This window comes from Molossus molossus, unplaced genomic scaffold, assembly GCF_014108415.1.
Source record: "Molossus molossus isolate mMolMol1 unplaced genomic scaffold, mMolMol1.p scaffold_m16_p_19, whole genome shotgun sequence".
Lineage (NCBI taxonomy): Eukaryota > Metazoa > Chordata > Mammalia > Chiroptera > Molossidae > Molossus > Molossus molossus.
Genome location: NW_023425354.1, coordinates 15,281,361 through 15,299,779, shown reverse-complemented (window position 1 = coordinate 15,299,779; position 18,419 = coordinate 15,281,361). Strand labels below are relative to the sequence as shown.

Here is an 18,419-nt window from a genome sequence, read left to right as displayed (position 1 = left end):
ACCGCAGGCTGACACTCTAACTGCTGAACCAAACCAGCCAGGGCCCAGCACCCATTTTTGATAAAAACTCTCAGCAAAGTGGGAATAGAAGGATCATATCTCAACATAATAAAGGCCATATATGACAAACCTACATCCAACATCATACTCAATGGGCAAAAACTAAAAGCATTTCCCCTTAAGAACAGGAACAAGACAGGAGTGTCCACTTTCACCACTATTATTTAACATAGTACTGGAAGTCTTAACCATAGCAATCAGACAAGAAGAAAAAATAAAAGGGATACAAATTGGAAAGGAAGAAGTGAAACTGTCATTATTCACAGATGACATGATATTGTACATAGAAAACCCTAAAGACTCCATCAAAAAATTGCCCTGGCTGGTTTAGCACAGCGGTTAGAACATCAGCCCGTGGACCAATGAGTCACGGGTTTGATTCTGGTCAAGGAAACGTACCTTGGTTGCAATTCGTCCTTGGCCCTGGTTGGGGTTGGTGGGGAGGCAACTAGTGGATGTGTCCCTCTCATGTCGATGTTTCTCTCTCTCTCTCTTTCTCCCACTCTATATGAAGATGAATAGAAAAATACCCTTGGGTGAGGATTAAAAAAATAAAAACCACTAGATTTAATAAATGAATTCGCAAAGTAGCAGGATATAAAATGAACATCCAGAAAATGCTGGCATTTTTATACACCAATAATGAACACACAGAAAGATAAACTAAAAAAAGACAATCCCATTTACCATTGCAACAAAAAAATTAAGATACCTAAGAATGAACTTAACCAAGAGAGTAAAGGACCTGTTAGCAGAAAACACAGGACATTGAGAAAAGAAATAGAGGAAGATATAAAAAAGTGGAAGCACATACCTTGTTCATGGATTGAAAGAATTAATCCATGAAATGTCCATACTACCCAAAGCAATCTATAGATTCACTGCAATCCCCATTAAAATACCAATGACATATTTCACAGAACTAGAACAAATACTCCAAAAGTTTATATGGAACCAAAAAAGATCCCAAACAGCTACAGCACTCTTGAAAAAGAACAAACTAGGAGGGATCACAATATCGAATATCAGGTTATGCTACAAAGCCGTTGTAATCAGACTTCCGGTCAAGATGGTGGCGTAGGTAAACGCGGTATCGCGTCCTCCCACAACCACATCAAAGTTACAACTAAACTAAAGAACAACCATCATTAAAAACCGCCTGAAATCAAGCTGAATGGAAGTCGTACAACTACGGAACTAAGGGGAAAAAAAAAGCAGCTACATCCAGACCGGTAGGAAGGGCGGAGGCGCAAGGGGGGGCAGTGGCGCAGCAGCGGCGGAGCGCGCAGCAGCGAGACGGGCTGGTCCCACACCCAAGTGTGGTGGATAAAAATCAGGAGGATCCCGCGGCTGGGAAGGTCCTTCCTGAGGACTGAGGGGTCCCCGTCCCACACCAGGTGCCCCGTTCAGGGTTCCAGTGCCAGGAAGAGAAGTCCCCATAACTTCTGGCTGGAAAAACCAGCGGAAACTGAGGCTCAGGGAAGCTGAAGCGGCTGGAACCCCAGGCAGCTCCCTAAAGGGCCGGCGCACGGACTTATCGGACTCTCTCCCTCTAAGCTTGGAGGGGAGGCAGCTCGAGGGGCACCAGAGACATACAGGGAAGAACTGAGCTGTTTGGCATTGGAGCGAGGGCTGGAGAGGGGCCTTCCTCGGGGACAAACGTGCTGTCAGAGGCCTTTATTCCTTTGGTGAGCCCTTCCCGGGGGCGGCAGACAGAAGCCATATCTGGGACTCCAGCAACCTGGCCCACACTGGTAGCCCCGCCCTGCTGACTCCCTGAGGCCCCGCCCCACCCCGCCCCACACAACTTTCAAGCTGTTGCCAGTTGCTTAACCATAGGATTGGCCGGTCTTGGATCCTGCTTCAGGTTTTTCCTAAATTCTTTCAAACGAGCAGCACCGGGTCTCAGCGAGCCCCATACCTCTCATTAAGTAATACACAGAAACAAACAGAGGGAGGCAGCCAAAATGAGGATACAAAGAAACAGGTCCCAAATGAAAGAACAGAACAAAACCCCAATAAAAGAACTAAGCGAAAGGGAGATAAGCAACCTAACAGATACTGAGTTCAAAATACTGCTTATAAGGATGCTCAATGAACTTAGTGAGAACCTCAGTGAACTTAGGGAGGGCATCAAGAGCATAAAAAAGTACCAGTTAGAAATCATGGATACACAGTTAGAATTAAAGGAGGCATTAACTGAAATAAAGAATAATTTACACAGCTTCAATAATAGAGTATGTAGATCCAAGGAGCAAACCATCGATTTGGAATATAAGGAAGCAAAAAATCCCCAATCAGAAGAGCAAAAAGAAAAAAGAATCCAAAAAAATGAGGATAGAGTAAGGAGCCTCTGGGATAACTTCAAGCGTGCCAACATTCGCATCTTGGGGGTGCCCGAAGGAGAAGAGAGAGAACAAGAAATCGAAAACCTGTTTGAAACAATAATGGCAGAAAACTTTCCTAACTTGGTGAAGGAAACAGACATACAAGTCCAGGAAGCACAGAGAGTCCCAAACAAGATGAACCCCAAGAGGCCCACACCAAGACACATCATCATCAAAATGCAAAAGGTTCAAGACAAAGAGAGAATATTAAAAGCAGCAAGAGAAAGGCAGCTAGTTACCTACAAGGGAGTACCCATTAGGCTGTCAGCTGATTTCTCAAAAGAAACTTTGCAGGCCAGAAGGGAGTGGCAAGAAATATTTAGAGTGATGAAAACCAAGAACCTACAACCAAAATTACTCTATCCTGCAAAGCTGTCATTTAGAATCGATGGATATACAAAAACTTTCCCAGACAAGAAAAAGTTAAAGGAGTTCATCACCACCAAACCGTTATTATATGAAATGATGGGTCTTTTTGAAGAAAAAGATAAAATGTATGAACAAACAAAATGGCAATGAATGCATATCTATCAACAATGGAATCTACAAACAAAATGAACAGGAAGAACAAACATTCTCATAGATACAGAGAACATTTTGTTGGTTGCCAGTTGGGAAGGGGATTGGGGGAATGGGTGAAAAAGGTGAAGGGATTAAGAAGCACAAATTCATTGCTAGACTGACAAACCTCAAAGGGAAAGGGGTTGGGAGGGTGGGAAGAAATAAACCAAAGAACTTATATACATAACCAATGGACACAGACAATAATGTGGGAAAAGGTGGGAGGGGGGCGGGAGTGGGGAGGAGGGGGTCAATGGGGGAAAAATGTGGAACATCTGTAATACATTTTACATCCAACAATAAAGATTTGGAAGAAAAAAAAAAAAAAGCCGTTGTAATCAAAACAGCTTGGTACTGCTCTGGCCGGTTTTGCTCAGCGGTTAGACCGTCGGCCTGCGGTCCAGAGAGACCCGGGTTCGGTTCCTGCTAAGGGCACGTACCTCGGTTGCAGTTTGTCCCCGGCCCTGGTCGGTTGTGCGGGTGGCAGCCACTCGATGTGTTCCTTTCACGTCGACGTTTCTCTCTCTCTCTCTGTTCCTCTCTCTCCCTCCCACTCTACCTGAGCAAAAAATGGAAAAATGTCCTCGGGTGAGGATAAAAAAACAAAACAAAAAACAGCTTGGTACTAGCACAAGAATAGGCATATAGATCAATGGAACAGAACAGAAAACTCAGAAATTGACCCAAGACAGTATGCACAATTAGTATTCAACATAGAAGGTGAGAGCATATAATAGAGAAAAGATAGTCTCTTCAATAAATGGTGTTGGGATAATTGGACAGCTACATTAAAAAAAAAAAAAAATGAAACTAGACAGCCAGCTTATACCATACACAAGAATAAACTCAAAATGAATAAAAGACTTAAATGTGACTTATAAATCCATAAACATCTTAGAAGAAAATGTAGGCAGCCAAATCTCAGACATCAACACAGCAGAATTTTCACTGATACAATCAATGCCTAGGGCAAGAGAAACAAAGGAAAAAATTAATACATGGGATTATATCAAACTAAAAGGTTTCTGCACAGCAAAAGGAACAACCATCAAAATGGAAAGGGAACCCACTGTATGGGAGAGCACCATTGCCAATGATACATCAGATAAGGGGTTAATTTCCAAAATATATAGAATACTCATACAACTCAACAAAAGGAAGACAAAGAACCCGGTTCAGAAATGGGCAGAGGACCTAAATAGACACCTCTCTGAACAGGACATACAAATGGCCAAGAGACATGAAAAAATGCCCAATGTCACTAATCATCAGAGAGATGCAAATTAAAACAATTATGAAGTTTCACCTCACACCTGCCAGAATGGCTACCATCAACAAATCATCAAACAAATGCTGGCGAGGGTGTGGAGAAAAGGGGACTCTAGTACACTGCTGGTGGAAATGCACTGGTGCAGCCACTATAAAAAACAATATGGTGTTTTCTCAAAAAATTAAAAATTGAACTGCCATTTGACCCAGTGATCCTACTTCTAGAAGTGTATCCTAAGAAGCCTGAACACCAATCAGAAGGGATATATGCACCTCTATGTTCATAGCAGTACTATTTACCATTGCTAAGATATGGAAATAGCCCAAGTGTCCATCAAAAGATGAGTGTATAAAAAAGTTGTGGTACATCTACACAATGGAATACTATGCAGTTGTAAAAAAGAAAGATCTCTTATCCTTTGAGACGACTTGAAGGGACTTGGAGAGTATTATGTGGAGCAAAATAAGCCAATCAGAGAAAGACAAATATCACATGATCTCACTTATTTGTGTAATGTAATGAACAAAATAAAGTGATGAACAAAATAGACCCAGAGATATAGAAGTGGGGATGAGAATGACAAACCTTGAATGAGGGTGGGGGTGGGAAGAGATAAACTGAAGAACTTACATGCATAACCAATGAACATAAACAACAATACTGTGGGGGGGGGGCGAGAGTGAGGAGGAGGATGTCAATGGGAGAAAAAGGAGAAACATCTGAAACAAAAATTAATTAATTAAAAAAAATTAAAGCCACCATGAAATACTACTTTACATTCGCTAAGATGACTATAACCAGACAGACAGACAGACAGTAACAAAGGCTGGCAAGGATGTGGAGGAACTGGAATCCTCATACATTGTTGGTGGAAATGCAAAATGGTTAAGCCACTGTGGAAAACAGTTAAACAAAGAGTTACTATATGACCTTGCAATTTCACTCTTGGTATACACCCAAACGAATTAAAAATGTATGTCCATACAAACACTTGTACGTGAATGTTCACAGTAGCATTTTTCATAAGGGTAAAAAAGAATAGAAAATTACTTGCAAAGCTTTCAAGTGGTTCTGCCACTAATTAATAGTGTGAACCTATGCAAGTTACCCAACGTCTCTGAGTTTCAGTGGATATAATAATGGATATATCACAAGAGTTGCTGGGAAAACGAGGTGAGATATAGTGTGAGGTAACATGTAAAGGGCATTAACCACGTGCCAAGCACTACTCTAAGAGCTTTAGGCATGTTCTCTTAATTTGTATAATGAGTAAAAGGAGTAAGTATAGTGCCTCAAACATAATAAACACCTAATGAATGGAGGTACTAAAGAAACATTATGGGCAGAGGAAGAATGACTACAATAAGATGCAGTTGGAAGGAGAAAAGTATCATCATATCTTCTGGGTTTGACAATCTCAAAACGTTTGAACCATCACAAATAAACAGCCACTCTAGCCCTGGCCGGTTTGGCTCAGCGGTTAGAGCGTCGGCCTGCGGTCCGGAGAGACCCGGGTTCGGTTCCCGCTAAGGGCACGTACCTTGGTTGCAGTTTGTCCCCAGCCCTGGTTGGGTCATGTGGGTGGCAACCACTCGATGTGTCGCTTTCACATCGATGTTTCTCTCTCTCTCTCTCTCCCTCTCACTCTATCTGAACAAAATATCGAAAAATGTCCTCGGGTGAGGAAAAAAACAAACAAAAAAAAACAGCCACTCTAAATCATCCCAAAGGATAGACCCCACTTGTTTGTTTTTTCATTGTCAAAGTTTATGCCTTTTGGAATCAAAGAAGAAGCCACCAGGATTTCAGTCCATACCAAAAAGTGATGACAATGCCCTGTGGTGTCGTGTATGCTCACGCTGTCTAAAGGGCACCAATCAATGCTGGTTGACTAGAGGAATATTAGGGTGTCTCTGTGACCGCAGCTCAATTGGCCTTCACAGTGTGGCCTGACCTACCTCACTGATATTCTCACCAGTGGGGTAAATACTTCCACAGGGATAGACTTGGGTTTTCCTCTTCTTCTCCCTTAGTGCCTATGTTCTTGCCCAACATCGATGCTCCACAGACAAGCCAGCAGTGAATGTGCTCCACCTGGACAGGGCAGAGCCTTTCTACAGCGTAGAGTCCCCCGTTTCCTAAAATCATGGGGCTTCTATTGTTAGAATCAATGAGGTGACCTCAGTGAAGTGTTTAAAATAAACCATCAGTCTGGACCTGTGTAGGCGAATGCGGAAAAGCACTTTAAAGTCAGAAAAAATAAGGATACTCTTATCATTAGGATTATCAACCACTGCTGGTTTTCCATAATACATTTCACTCCTGATTTTATCTGGAAGAAATATGAGTATGACTACCACTCACACAGTGTTACTTCATTAACACACTCTTGGCATGTCATTGAGGTGGATTTCATATTCAAAATTAATTCTCTATCACACTGCTAACTAACTTGTTCACTCAGTGTTAGTCACTAACATAGAAACTTCATTCAAGAAACTTACTGAACTATACTTGAAACCCAGGGGTGAATCAAAGTTTTGTGGAGCCTGAACCACATCTGTTTTGGGAAAAGATGCAAAACTACGAATATGAAAGTTCTAGGCCCCTCCCACTTGCTAGAACTTGGAAGGGGCCTATGCAAGTGAAGAGCCCTGAAGCTTAAGACTCATTCGTTTCAGGATAAATCCACCTCACACTTATTACAAACTTATTTAATGCAGGGGAAACATGGTTTCAATTTATAAAACCCCAGGAAGACATGATATAGATGATACAATGACTTAACTCGAGGGGTGGCATCCTCCCTTGGCAAGCTGCCTTTGGAAGAGATGTGACTGAGTTTATATCTCACTGTGGCAAAGGTTTCCTGAAGCAAATTAGTTTTGCCCATGAGAAAGATCTGGCCCCAGACAAAGGAGCCCAGCCCCCAACACACACTTACGGTTTCTGACAATCTTTTGACAGTAACTGTGAGTAGTTTTAGAAGTACAGCTCTAGTCAAATCACGTGATAGGAGTAGCAATTTATTTCTAACACCAGCTAGCTCTGATTCTTTCATTACCTTTTTCTGTCATTAAGATGAACCCCAAAACTCCAGATAAACAAGTTGCTGCCTCCTCTATTAGGAATCTTTTCCAACCACCCCATGCCCCGCTTTGGCTCCCTCCTGTCTCGTCAGCCTGCTGCAGAGATGCTGCACGGCTCTCGGATGTTTCCCCATCAGCATCCATCTTCCTCCTTCCACCATCCAAGTTTCTTGGGGACAAAGTCCCTGCCCTCTTCTTCTTGTACCCCCAGCACTTAGTACAGCGCTGCCACACAGTGGGCACGACACCCAGTCAATGTTTTTGAATGAATTCATTCATTTTTACCCACTGTGATTCCACAACTTTAGTGGGACTCAGATTCTAGGGGGGACTCTCAGTGTTACACGTGTTTAGTAAAGGTGGTGAGTTTAACACATTGTATTGAAATGTATGCACCACAGAATAAAAGAATTAAGTTGAGCGCCGAGTTCACTACCAAACCTCTTGGTGGAGGTACCTCACCAGCCTGCTCTCTGACGCGGGCCAAAGCAACTGACCCTCAGTGTCCTTCCCCAAGTGAGGCATCAGCTACTTCACGCGGGAAGAGGGGAGGCCGCTGCTGCTGGGCGTCGGCAGGAACTGTCCATCCAGCTCCAGACCCACCCTGACGCCACGTCTAACCGAAATGAACCGTGTGAAATTGGATTTCTGAACCACAAGACAGGAAGACAGTCTTTTCCAAAGACAAGTTTAGAGGACGATCTTCACCTTGAGTCTCAAATCCTTTTCAGCCACTGAACAAACCCACTACGATTTGCTTGTATCACAGAGAAATCACAGAATTTTCGAGCTGAGAGGGAATAACACCACAACTTCATATTGAGGAGAAGTCGGGAAAGAAACTGGAATGAGGCTACAGCTATGCAGTTTCTCTGTGAATGTTTTCCCACCACACCTTCACATAACGGCATATTCTTCCACACCTCGAAGGTTCCCTTTGCCACAGAGAATTCACTGCAGAGGCACATACTTTCTGCAAATAACGTTCTGGGTACTGAGGAGAGCAGTGCCCTGTGGCAGGTTAGGAATTCTTTCTGCTTCACCATTTAAGAGACTCATGGCTGAGGAAGCACCCACACCTTGTGCTCCCTGGTACCTCGGAGCTCGACTTAGTGCTTTCATTCTGTGGTGCGTACATTTAAACAGTTGGGAACTGTGCCCATGAGCCAGAATGACAGTTAAATTCAGAAGTGGAATTTCAAGGGCCATTCATACATCGGAGCAGCAGCACCACTGGGGTTCCCATGACAACGCTACTTTGTTATGGGCCTGGCGCATCTACTGCCCCTGCCACAGATCAGTACTGGGGAGAGCAGAGCATGGCATCTGTGAGTTAGACCGCTCTCTCGGCCTCTCTGTACCTTAGTTTCCTCATTTGAAAAAAGAAAGCCTCTTAAGCCATAGTTTTCAGAGTTCAAACTGGGCTTACACCCAGCAACCAATCACTGTCCGGTGTTTTTACACATAGGTTTTTACATGTGCTCATCTTCCATTTTACTTACAACTTGTGTAAAAACTGCATTCCATGCCAGGCCTGAAATGTTCCATAGCTCACTTTTGCGATTAAGTTGCAACCAAGATTTCTACAAAAAAAGACACACGCAAAAGAAGAGAAAAATATTCTCTTAGATATTTATCCTTTAGCAGTGATTCTAATTTGTATATGATAAAACACCTCAATACTCCCTCTCTCCACTAAATCAGTCTCACTGTGGGAAATGTTTGCTTATGAGTCATGCTTCCATGTTCACACATGTGGCATTAGATACGAACAGTACGTGCTCCAAAACACCTGTACTAAGTGATCTGCATTTCTCTAGAACAGGGAAACACAACTCCGACTCTATTGGCATGTGGGCTAGATAACTCTGTTACGGGGGCTGTCCTGTGCCTTGTAGGATGTTGAATAACAACTCTGGTCTCTGCCCACTGGGTGCCAGTAGAACATCTACAGTCCTGACAACCAAAAATCTCTCGCATCTTGCCAAATTCACCTGGGCGCAGCATCACCCTGGTGAGAACACTGCTGTGGCATGCTTCCTTCCGGTCTCAGACAATTCTCACACGAGTCTGTGCTAGAGACAACAAGGATTTCCTACGGAACCTAGTAGCTTTCTACCAATAAAATTTTAACATACTTCAAAATAAATAACAGAGAGGTTTACAATTAAGTTTTATCAAATTTCTAAACACAATAAAGTTATATTTATAACTTACAAATATTTCAAAAAAGGCAATGATTCAAATGCACTCCTTTGTATAAATTTTATTTCATTGCAGGATACATCTCTGGAAAAAGTAAAAATAAATAGTGTTTCAATTAGCTATTAGATATCTAATTAGTAGGAATAACTGGTAGAGGTTAGAATGATAACATTGAATACACAGCTTTAGTCTAAACTCCTAACCTCAGGAATGTGATTTGAACCTTCCAGAGCCCCTGTCCCTGCCCTCATCTCTCTTAAGAGTCTCACCTTCACGATCTTCATAAATAAAATGTGTAACTACAGACCTGATTAGATCTTGAGTTGATTAGATAACTTTTTGTGGTCTCATCAAATTTAGATTATGAGCACAGTCTTTATCTTTCTATATAATTATAAATTTCTAATATTAAAAGAAATGGCCTCATGAGTGGGCTCTGGGTCACGATGGCAGCGTAGGCAAATGTGATACCGCCCCTTCCACAACAACATCAAAATTACAACTAAAGTGCAGATAACCATCATTCAGAACCACCGGAAATGGACCTAAATGGAAGTCCTATAATTACAAAATTAAAGAAGAAGCCACATGGAGACTGGTAGCTGGGGTGGAGGCACAGATCGGCTGGTCCCATACACACGTTGCAGATAAAAATCAGGAGGGCACTTAGGCTGGGAAGGTCCTCCCTGAGGAGTGAGGGGTCCCCGTCCCACATGAGTCTCCCCAGCTCAGGGTTCCAGTACCAGGAAGAGAAGTCCCTATAACTTCTGGCTGTAACACCAGCAAGAACTGAGACTGAAAGAGGCTGAGGCTTCTGGAGCCCCAGGCAGCTCCTCTTAAAGGGCCCACACTCAGACTTACTGCACTCACCCTCTGGGCTCCAGTGCCGAGGAGGCACCTTGAAAGGCACCAGAGACGTATAGCGAAGAACTGAGTTGTTTGACATCAGGGTGAGAGCTGAAGAGGCAGGTTTCTCCCAGTCGGACATGCTGGCGGAGGCTGTTGTTCCTTTGGTGAGCCCTTCCCCAATGGGGCCAGCAGACAGGTGCCATTTGGGACTCCAGCTACCTGGCCCACACTGTTTACCCCACCCTGGTGATTACCTGAGGCCCTGCCCCACCCAACTTTTGGGCCCACCCAAGCTGTTTCCAGTGGCTTTACCATAGGATTGGCCTACTTACCTCCTGCTTCAGATTTTTCTAAATTCTCTCAAACAAGCAGCATCTGGCTTCAGCAAGACCCATACCTCTTGCTAAGTGGCCCCAGGCCCAGCACTAGAAGGAGCCAGCCTTGGTTCACAGGTTGTCTTTCCCTGGGCACCTCCAAGCCCACCACAAGAAGCACCCATTGGCAGATTGCTTTGTAGTTTATGCCTGGTGGCCCTGGATAAAACACAAACAGTGGCTGACCTTGCCCTAGAGCCAGCACACCCAGTGGACAGCTTCGGACCATGGCAAAGCACCACTACCCAACCACCTTCACAGTGACACACTCAAGAAATGGACTCAGTGGTACCAGAGCCTTGCTGAAGTAAGTCTTGCCCTATGTGGTGGGCCCCTGCACAACTGATTATCCAAGGTAGTCAGAGGTCGGTGGTCAGTGGGCACAGCCAGTCTTACAGCTGATCAGCCTGAGTAAAACCCTCTCATTGATGTGTCAACAGCAATCAACACTCAATTACAACAGAAGGGTATAAAGTCTACGTGAGGGGTGTACCTTGATGGCCCAGTTGGGTGACCAGGGAGGCTGTGCCACTGGACCCTACAGGACACCTACTACAATAGGCCACTCTAGGAAGCCTAGGAGACATAGCAACTATACCTAATATATAGAAACAAACACAGGGAGGCAGCCAAAATGAGGAGACAAAGAAACATGTCCCAAATGAAAGAACAGAACAAAACTCCAGGAAAAGAACTAAACAAAACAGAGATAATCAATCTAACAGATGAGAGTTAACTGATTATAATGATGCTCAATGAACTTAGTGAGAATTTCAAGGAACTTTGTGAGAACTTCAACCTCAAGAGCATAAAAAAGGATCAGTCAGAAATGAAGGATGCACTAACTGTAATAAAAAGTAATTTACAGGGAATCAATAGTAGATAAGGTAAAGCCAAGAAGGAAACCACTGATTTAGAATATAAGGAAGGAAAACACACCCAATCAGAGAGCAAAAAGAAAAAAGAACCCTGAAAATGAGGATAGTGTAAGGAGCCTTTGGGACAACTTCAAGTGTACCAACATTCACATTATGGGGGTGCCAGAAGGAGAAGAGAGGGAGCAAGAAATTGAAAACCTGTTTGAAAAAAATAATGACAGAAAACTTCTCTAACTTGGTGAAGGAAACAGACATACACTTCCAGGAAGCATAGAGAGACCCAAGCAAGATGAACCCCAAGAGGCCTACACCAAGACATATCATCATCAAAAATGCAAAATGTTCAAGACAAAGAGAGAATCTTAAAAGCAGCAAGAGAAAAGCAGTTAGTTACCTACAAGGGAGATCCCATAAGACTGTCAGCTGATTTCTCAAAAGAAACGTTGCAGGCCAGAAGGTAGTGGCAAGAAATATTCAAAGTGATGAAAACCAAGAACTTACAACCAAGATTACTCTACCTAGCAAAGCTATCAATTAGAATCGATGGACATATAAAGAGCTTCCCAGACAAGAAAAAGCTAAAGGAATTTATCACCACCAAACTAGTATTATATGAAATGTACAAGGTAAAAAATATGAACAATAAAATGGCAATAAATACATATCTATCAACAATTGAATCTATAAACAAGCAGAATCTGAGCAAGCAGAACAGATACAGACTCAGATACAGAGAACTTTTTGTTGCTTATCAGATAGGAGGGGGGTTGGGTGATGTGCAAACACAGTGAAGGGATTAAGAAGTACAAATTGGTTGTTAGACTGATGAACCTCAAAGGGAAGGGGGGTGGGAGGGCAGGAAGAGATAAACCAAAGAACTTATTTGCATAACCAATGCACACAGACAATAGTGTGGGGAAAGCAGGAGGGAGTGGGAGTGAGGAGGTGGGGGTCAAGGAGGGGAAAGGAGGGGATATCTGAAATACATTCAAATTCAACAATAAAGGTAAGTTTAAAAAGGAAAAAAATAATAAATAAAAGAAATGGTCTCACGTCTATACACCTTCCTGGTTTAGTTCTGTTTTTCTAGGCCAATTCAGTTCCAGAAGAAATAAAAGATGCCTTTTCACATAACTTGAATGGAAGTTACTCCTCTAATTAATATAGAACTTGAACTAATTCAGAATGACATTCTATTATAGAAATTCATCTTTTACTTTACATTGCTTTAACAATCCACGAGTTTAATCGCTTCAATTGTACAGCAGTGGGAAAGCTGAGAACAACATGATGCTGGCTTTTTATCTAAAAATGTCATCTCTTGTCTATAGCTGATTGTCTTATTTCCACTAATTCCAGTTCAGTCCCTACTGTTCACCAGGATGGGTCTAACTGTCTTCTGACTGTTATTTCCATCTCTAGTCTCCCCCTTTCTTCTTCTTCTTCTTTTTTAAATCTTTATTGTTGAATGTAGAATGTATTACAGATGTTCCTCATTTTTCCCCCATTGACCCCCTCCTCCCCATTCCCGACCCCTCCCGCCTTTTCCCAGACTATTGTCTGTGTCCATTGGTTATGCATATAAGTTCTTTGGTTTATTTCTCCCCCCCCCCCAACCCCTTTCCCTTTGAGGTTTGTCAGTCTAGCAACCAATCTGTACTTCTTAATCCCTTCACCTTTTTCACCCATTCCCCCAACCCCTCTCCCATCTGGGAACCAACTAAATGTTCTCTGTATCTATGAGAATGTTTTTGTTCTGCCTGTTCATTTTGTTTGTAGATTCAATTGTCGATAGCTATGTATTCATTGCCATTTTGTTTGTTCATATATTTTATCTTTTTCTTCAAAAAGACCCTTCAACATTTCATATAATAACGGTTTGGTGGTGGTGAACTCCTTTAACTTTTTCTTGTCTGGGAAAGTCTTTATATGGCCATCAATTCTAAATGACAACTTTGCAGGATAGAGTAATCTTGGTTGTAGGTTCTTGCTTTTCATCACTCTGAATATTTCTTGCCACTCCCTTCTGGTCTGCAAAGTTTCTTTTGAGAAATCAGCTGACAGCCTTATGGGAATTCCCTTGTAGGTAACTAGCTGCCTTTCTCTTACTGCTTTTAAGATTCTCTCTTTGTCTTGAACCTTTTGCATTTTGATGATATGTCTTGGTGTGGGCCTCTTGGGGTTCATCTTATTCGGAACTCTCTGTGTTTCCTGAACTTGTATGTCTGTTTCCTTCACCAAGTTATGAAAGTTTTCTACCATTATTGTTTCAAACAGGTTTTCAATTTCTTGCTCTCTCTCTTCTCCTTCTGGCACCCCCAAGATGCGAATGTTGGCACGTTTGAAGTTGTCCCAGAGGCTCCTTACACTATCCTCATTTTTTTTTGGATTCTTTTTTCTTCTTGCTGTTCTGATTGGGCATTGTTTGCTTCCTTACATTCCAAATCTATGGTTTGTTTCTTGGATTTACGTACTCTACTATTGAATCTGTGTAAATTATTCTTTATTTCAGTTAATGCCTCCTTCATTTCTGACTGTGCATCCATCATTTCTGATTGGTCCTTTTTTATACTGTTGAGGCCCTCACTAAGTTCACTGAGGTTCTCACTAAGTTCATTGAGCATCCTTAGAAGCACTATTTTGAACTCAGCATCTGTTAGGTTGCTTATCTCCATTTCGCTTAGTTCTTTTCTTGGGGTTTTGTTCTGTTCTTTCATTTGGGACCTGTTTCTTTGTCTCCTCATTTTGGCTGCCTCCCTGTGTTTGTTTCTGTGTATTACTTAACGAGCGGTATGGGGCTAGCTGAGACCAGATGCTGCTCATTTGAAAGAATTTAGGGAAAACCTGAAGCAGGATCCAAGACAGGCCAATCCTATGGTTAAGCAAGTGGCAACAGCTTGGGTGGGCCTGAAAGTTGGGTGGGGTGGGGCCTCAGGGAATCACCAGGGCGGGGCTACACGTGTGAGCCAGGTTGCTGGAGTCCCAGATATGGCGACTGTCTGCCGCCCCAGGGAAGGGCTCACCAGAGGAACAAAGGCCTCTGACAGCATGTCTGTCCTGGAGAAAGCCCCCTCTCCAGCCCTCGCTCCAGTGCCAAACAGCTCAGTTCTTCCCTGTATGTCTCTGGCACCCCTCGAGCTGCCTCCCCTCCAAGCTTAGAGGGAGAGAGTCCGATAAGTCCATGCGCGGGCCCTTTAAGGAGCTGCCTGGGGCTCCAGCCGCTTCAGCTTCCCTGAGCCTCAGTTCCTGCTGGTTTTTCCAGCCAGAAGTTATGGGGATTCTCTTCCTGGCACTGGAACCCTGAGCAGGGCACCTGGTGTGGGACGGGGACCCCTCAGTCCTCAGGGAGGACCTTCCCAGCCGAGGGAGCCTCCTGATTTTTATCCGCCACACGTGGGTGTGGGACCAGCCTGTCGCACCGCCGCCCCTCCTACCAGTCTGGATGTGGCTGCTCCTTTAATTCCGTAGTTGTAGGACTTCCATTCAGCTTGATTTCAGGCGGTTTTGAATGATGGTTGTTCTGTAGTTTAGTTGTAACTTTGATGTGATTGTGGGAGGACGCGAAACCGCGTTTACCTACCCGCCATCGTGACCGGAAGTATCTAGTCTCCCCCTTTCTAATCCATCCTGCACACAGTCACCGGATTAACAGTCCAGACGTGGTTCTCAAATACCAGCCAACATCATTCGGGAACTTACTGAAGATGCAAATTCTCAGCCCTTCTCTGGACCCACTGGATTATTACCTGTGGGGAGGCAGCCTGAGTTTCAACAAGCCCTCCACGTGATTCTGTCTTAGACTGAAGCTGGTCCTGGAGCACTGGTGTGGTAACACCGCAGCTTGGCATTCAAAGCCCTAGAAGAGCTGGCTCTCCTCTCCTCCTCTCCCTACCGCACTCTACAGGCACCCAAGGTATTGATCCTGTGTTTTGCCTTTCCCTACGCTCCTTCTGCAAGCTTATTCTACCCCCAAATGTCTGTGCAATGATCTCCAAGGGCCCTTCAAGGTCCTGTTCAAACAGCATCGCTCTGGTAGCATCTCTTTTCCCTCTGCTGTGCCAAACCCAATTTACATCTCTCACTGCCCACATCCGTTTCTTCTTTCCCATACAGTTATGTTTGCATCCTGTTTCCTCTGAGCATAAACTCTTTGAAAGTATGGACTGGGTCCTGCTCATCTGCATTGTCTATGTGAACAGGCGCAAACTCAAATATTTATAAAATAAACAAATAGCTGGGAGGTAGAGGGAGAAAAATGACTGTTTTAAAAGAAATGTCATTTTATTACTTCATGGCTCCCTCTTGTGTGCCTCTGCAGCACACTGTCTTCCATTTAGCCTTGTGCGCTATGGAAGAAGCTTATATGTTTATTTTCCCTGTGAGGTCATGAGTTACTAGAAGGGTAGGAACCCTGTCCTACACATCTTTGTGCCTACAGTACTAGGTACAGGGCTTGGCATATTCTTTTGTAGCTTGTTTATTTTTTCTTCTTTTTTTTTAGAAAAATATTTTTCTTCATTGATTTTAGAGGGAGAAGAAAGGAGAGCGAGCGCGAGAGAGAAACGTGGAAGAGAGAGAGCATCGATTGGTTGCCTCCTGCATGCCCCCCACTGGGGATTTGGCCCACAACCTGGGCATGTGCCCTGACCAGGACTCAAACCAGTGACCTCTTGGTGCATGGGTCGAAGCTCAACCACTGAGCCACATCGGCTTGGCTGTAGCTTGTTAATTGCTTGGCATTTTTAAATGAATGGGAATACTTATGCTACCGTGAAATAACTAGCTCACAAAGTAGGAGTGATGAATGACCCAATCTGTGGAGCAGTTAATTACCTCACTTGTTCCCTCCACACTGTTTGTAAGAACTGGAACCCAGACGGCAGATCCCCGAGAAGACCAGCACAGAACTGGTTGTCCCTCCGAGGCGTGAAAGGTTTGATTATCCAAAGGACTATTTTAGTGTCACATGAGGCTCTTTATACCCACCTCCCGTAAGCCTTCTACATTTGCAAAATCAATCTATTTACTAAAGAGCATCATAATTAGCTTAATAAGGACTAATGACACACACAGCTCTGGATGCGATGGACAAAGGACCATAACTGAATTTTCATAGTAAAGGTCATCTCCCTATCTCTAAATAAATACAATCACTAGGCAAGCATTTCTTCCTTGACAGGGTGGCTGGAGGATTTTTATTTTGTAATTAGTGAAGTTCGGGGCATTGCTGATATGCTAACTTAGTGTAGACATTTCTAAGTATACATCATTTTAAACATTTATTTTCAGTATTGCTATAACAATTCCAGCATTGAAATCCTTAACACCAGTCTGTTCTCTTGGTAACTTAATATGTTCTTAATAATACTGTTAACATAATTCATCTTCTTAGTGATACATTTAATATGTAAATGTTAATCTAATTTAGATTAAATTACCAAAAAATTGTAGGTTAATGGCATTCAAATTAATTGAGTGTTCTATATTTTCTTTTCCTACAGGAGCCAATTTGAGTTCACCAGAATTCCTCTTATTTTACTAAATTAACATTTTAAAACATTTTTTTTAAAGGCCAGAAGGCAAATATTTTAGGCTTGACAGGCCACAGACAGTCTGTCTCACATATTCTTCTTCATTTCTTTTCTAGCCCCTTCCTTTTTTTTTTTTTTTATTGATCCTAGAGAGAGAACAGAAGGGGGAGGAGTGGAGGGGGGAGAAAGAGAGAGAGAGAGAGATGTAAGAGAGAAACATCAACTGGTTGCCTCCTGCACACCCTCTGATTGTTGATTGAACCTGCAACCGGGGTACATACCATGAACATGAATCGAACCAGAAACGCTTTGGTGTTTGAGATGACACTTTATAACCAACTGAGCAACAGTGGCCAGGGCTCTTTTACAGCCCTTTGAAAGTATAAAAATCATTCTTATGTGCTGTAAGAAAAAAACAAACATACATAGGTCTGATTTGATCCATGGGCCCTAAACTAAATATAAATGCAACCAGCTAGTATATGAACACTTACATAACAAGTCATATGCGTGTATATAACTACTCAGACCTCATTACCACCTTTCATCTCTAACTGAAGAGTTTTTCTACCTGTATCTTGTCTACATGATTACAAAACTGAAAATAGGAGATAGTAAATGCTAGAGATGGGCTGGAGCCCTACAAACTTACAGAATTGTAGAACTGCATTGCCTGGAGTAATTATAGAGATGATCTCATTTGAACCCCTTGTTTATTTTACAGATAATATAACTAAAACAACTCGTAAATAAATATAATTAACTTACAAATACTGGAGAGATAGCAGGCCTGCAAATGATTCCTTATGTATTTCTTGCAAGTTATTTCCACTGATATTTCTGAAAAATGAAGAAGTTATTTCTGGATCAAAATGCAAAATAATTACAACTATTTACTGTACAGAAATATATATGGGAAACCAGGGTAATGGTGCCATCAAAATACCCTAATTTTTATTTAATTTATGGATGGTGATCTTTGCTCTTTCTTTATTCAAACCTTTCTTTTCACGTCCTCTTTGTGTTCGTCTCTCTCCATCTCTCTCTCTCTCTCTCTCTCTCTCTCTCTCTCTCTCTCTCTCCTGTCCACTCTTCCCACCAAATCATATAGTTAATGTCTACCCTCTAGAGCACAAACTCATGTCAGAACCCAGCTCTGGGCAGAACTGTCATTTCCTCCTCTCTTTCCCCAAAACTTGTTATGGAAGCCCCATA

General features: G+C 42.8%; 1 protein-coding gene and 1 long non-coding RNA gene across 2 annotated transcripts in view; both read right to left on the bottom strand.

Annotated features, from left to right (window-relative positions):
• LOC118634054 overlaps nucleotides 1-18,419 on the bottom strand; it is a 123,540-nt gene that overhangs the window by 21,747 nt on the left and 83,374 nt on the right. The window lies entirely within an intron of this gene.
• Nucleotides 6,303-17,569, bottom strand: LOC118634337. The gene is made up of 4 exons (XR_004960340.1): nucleotides 17,486-17,569; nucleotides 9,585-9,656; nucleotides 8,870-8,950; nucleotides 6,303-6,495 (listed from the first exon to the last, which is right to left on the bottom strand). It is a non-coding gene; the product is annotated as an uncharacterized LOC118634337 (long non-coding RNA).